Source organism: Galeopterus variegatus, unplaced genomic scaffold (assembly GCF_000696425.1).
Source record: "Galeopterus variegatus unplaced genomic scaffold, G_variegatus-3.0.2 Scaffold644, whole genome shotgun sequence".
NCBI lineage: Eukaryota > Metazoa > Chordata > Mammalia > Dermoptera > Cynocephalidae > Galeopterus > Galeopterus variegatus.
Window position 1 is genome coordinate 235816 of NW_007726755.1, and position 4605 is coordinate 240420.

The window sequence follows — 4605 nt, forward strand, 5'->3', positions numbered from 1 at the left end:
TAATGATTACTTATGCAGAGCATTTTTTTTTCATGTACCTTTTGGCCATTCATATGTCTTCTTTTGAGAAATGTCTCTTCAAGTCTTTTGTCCATTTTCCAATGAGTTTGTTTTCTTGCTATTGAGTTGTTTGAGTTCTTTATATATTTTGGATATTAATCCCTTATCTGATGCTTTGTTTGCAAATATTTTCTCCTATTCTGTGAGTTGTCTCTCCACTTGATAATTGTTTCCTTGGCTGGGCAGAAATTTTTAGTTTGATGCAATCCCACTTGTCTATTTTTGTTTTTATTGCCTGTGCTTTTGAGGTCATATCCAAAATGTCATTTCCCAGACCAAGTTTGTGAAGCTTTTTGCCTATGATTTCCTCGTAGTTCTACAGTTCAGGTTTTGCATTTAGTCTTTAATCCATTTTGAGTTTATTTATTTATTTATTATTTTTTTTTAAAAATTAATTTATCAATATACGATGTAGTTAATTTTCATATCACTTTACCAATTCCTTTTCCCCCTCTTTCTCTCCCCTTCCACCATCAACATCATAGCTGTTCACTTGTCTTAAAAGTTCAAAGATTTGTTGTGATTGCTGTGTCTTCTTCCCTGCCCTCACCACTGTTTGTTTGCATATTTATTTATTTATTCTTAGCTCCCACAAATAAGTGTGAACATGTGGTATTTCTCTTTCTGTGCCTGACTTATTTCACTTCCTCATCAGATGAGTGGATACGGAAAATGTGGTATATACACAATGGAATACTACTCTGCTATAAAAAAGAATGAAATATTACCATTTGCAGCAACATGGGTGGATTTAGAAAAAATTGAGTTGATATTTTTATATGGTGTGAGATAAGGTTCTAATTTCATTTTTCTGCATGCAGATAATCAGTTTCCCAGCACCATTTATTGAAGAGACTGTCCATTGCTCATTGTGTGTTCTCGGCGCCTTTGTCAAAAATCAATTGACATTAAACATGTGGGTTTATTTCAGGGCTTTCTATCCTGTTCCATTGGTTCAAGTGTCTGTTTTTATGCCAGCACCATGCTGTTTTGATTACAATCGCTTTATAAAATAAGGGAGTGTGACACATCTAGGTTTGGTTTTTTTTTCCTCAATATTGTTCTGGCTATTTGAGGTCTTTTAAGGTTGCGTATGAATTTAAGTATTTTTTTAAATATTTCCTTGAAAAATGCCATTGGAATTTTGATAGCAATTGCATTGAATCTGTAGATTGCTTTGGGTCGTATGGACATTTTATCAATATTATTCTTCCAATCCATGAACACGGTGAAAACTTGAAGCTTCTCCTTTAAGATTAGGGACATGATAAAGATGGCCACTTTCACCACTTCTTTTCAACATAGTTCTGGAAGTCCTAATCAGACCAATTAGGCAAGAGAAAGAAACAAAAGGCATCATAATTGGAAAGGAAGGAGTGAAGTTGTCTCTATTTGCTGAAGACATAATTTTACGCATAAAAAATCCTAATGACCCCACCAAAATCTTTTAGAAATGATAAATGATTTCAGTAAAGTTACGGCATTCAAAATCAGCACAGAAAAATCTGGAGCATTTCTATATACTAATAAGAAACTTTTTGAAAAGGAAATTAAGAAAACAATTCCATTTACAATAGCAAAAACAACAAAAAATACTTAGGTGTAAATTTGACCAAGGAGGTGAAAGACATGTATACTGAAAGCTATAAAACATTGATGAAAAATTTGGAGAAAACACAAACAGATGAAAAGATATCTTGTGTTCTTGGATTGGAAGAACATTTTAAATTTTAATGTTATGCATTTATTTTCATGTGTGGCAAAATTTAATTAGCATGGGACCCTTATGATTTCATAGATATTATAGCTTAGATGAAGCAACATTTATTTAAGTAGTAAATGTGGGTCAATTCAGAGAACAGTGTTAAGTAAACAATAATATGGGTGGTGTAAGGGATATGGCAAGTAGGCTGTAGGTGTCCTAGAAATGACTGGGGTTTGGGAAGCACTGTGTTACACCCTGCTGCCTTAACCATGAATTGAATGGACAGAAATATATTTTAAACCCTCATCTCCTTCTGGTTGAAACATCTAACATACTACATTTGTCTAAAGATACACCATATTTAATTTAGGATCTCATGAGCCTCTCCTACATACCAGGAATTTATCCAGGTACTGCAGATACAAAGATAAATAGACATGTTGGTTGCCTCCTCTCATTAAACTTTCAGTAAGGACCTCAAAGACACCTGAAATCTGCCACATCTTTTGTGGATAGAATTTTTAAAAAGAATTCAATCTGTGGACATATTTCCCCACCAATTCTAAACATGTATTTCTAAATTCTGTTATTAGTTTGGTTAATCATTTATTGTGTGTCAAGTTTTTGTTCTTTTTAAAATAGCAATTTCGATGTAAGTTTATTTAGCTGTGCTTTTCACTCAAAGATCGATCATCAGCTCTGATTATCAGAGTGTTGTCTCTTCGCATTGGTGATATTGGCTTTAAAAACAAGGATGCCAAAGACCTAGATATTAGGTGAATCTGTGCTCTATAAATAGCACAGATAATAAGGCACTTCAGGTTTCCGGTAGTAAAACTTTATATAGGGTCTTGGTGACTAAAATTACAGGCATTTAGAATGTCAAGAAGGGGAAAAATCCTATTGTGGTAAAATAGCACAGAGTTTGTCTCTCTGTAATAGTTACGAGTTTTCCTTGCTTAAAATAACATAACATGATTTTATGAGCTTATAATACCTGCTGGAAATTAAGAGGAGTACTGCATTTTGCAGCTCCTTAAGTGTTGATTACATAAGTATTTCTGGGTGAAGTGTCATTTGAATTTTCCTCCAAAAGCAAAACTGACAGTTTTCCTCTATCACTTTTGTTATTATTTTCTCAATTATGTGATTGTAAAATACATAATTGCTCTTAGTTATTATCATGAGTATTCATTTCAATATCTATTAACAATCTTAGGTCTGAATAAGTTTTGCAAAAAAAGCAATAGAGAAATCTATGTAGTGTTAGCTGAAATTAGCATTTATGAATATGTTAGTTGATTTTTCTATAGCTAGTTTTCATTATCACCACATTATTTTCTCTATCATGTCTTAATCTAAATACGTATGAAGATGAATTAATTTAGTTGTCAGTGGAGAACACTTTAAGCAATGTCTATAGCTCTTTTAATTATGTCTCCAGATAGAAAGCTATTGAGGAATGATGAGACCCATGATAGCTGAATCTTGGGCTAAACACCAAGTACTCCCAAAACTTCCCCAAAAGATAAGATATTCAGAGCTACAGGGAGTGGAGGGAGAGGAGCTAGTATTTCCTCAACAAATGAATGTAGTTCTACTAACCTAGGTATAAGGAGACAGAAACCACACTGATTTGGAACTGAGAGACAATAAATTGATAACTGGCAGACTAGGTATTGGCATTCACCACTTTTGGGAGATTGGTCCCTCTACTTTTCTCCTCACCTTCATTCCATTATATTTTGAATATAGCAGCCAGAATGAACCTGTTAAAATGGAAATTAGTTCATGTCACTCCTCTGCAAAACCTTCTAGTGGCTCCCATTTCATTTAGAAGATTAGCTGAGGTCTTTAAATCTATTAAATCACATGCAACCCATGTTCCTCCTTTACTTCTATGACCTCTCCTTCTGCTCTTCCCATCTCATGACACCTCAGCATCAATAATTTTGCTGTTCCTCAAACACTCCAGACAGCCCCTGCTTCAGACCTCAGCGCTTGGTGTTCCCTCTTTCTAGAAATTTCTTATCTGAGATAGCACAGGACTTACTCCTTCACTTCTTTTACCCAAATGTCACCTTCTTAGTGAGGCATTCCCTGGGCATCTATCTCACCTTACAACTTTCTCTTAATCCTTTGTATCCCTTTTGTATGCGGTGCTTTTTTTCTCCTCTATGCCTGCAATTCTGTATATCCATAATTAGTCGTGACAGGGTTACACTAGTACCTATTTTGCAGGGATATTGTCAAGATTAAATGATTAACTTATATATATGTGTGTGCGCGTGTATCTGTGGGTAGACATATATATACACATATATACATATATATGTACACACATGTATATAGCCTGACACATAAAGAGCACTCAGTGAATATTAGCTACGTATAACCAAGAAGCCCTATTAATGATGACCCATGAAAAACTGTGGGTGAACCTCAGAGACCCCTTTTGTCTAGATTAAAGGCAGGCCTCATCCTACACTGAAATTTGGCCAAATAATCACCTGGTCCCACACTCAAATATCCTTCAAATAGACTGTCAAGACCTTAAACTTCTGATGATAAGAAGAGGCAAGTAAAGACAAACATAAGGAAAAATGTACCAAGAAAAAGGAATATTTGTGCCATGCAGCCTTCTAACTAGACATTGCCAAAGGACTTAACAATGGCAGCTGGCCAAGGATGTAGTAATGTCATGTTGTACTTACAGAGTGTTACAGAGGAATATAAGTAAATCCTAACAATATCATATCATGAACAGCCATTTGAAATGTGGTTTCCAAGTGCACGCACACATACCATGCCTCCTCAGTCACCTACTCCACCCTGTCTTG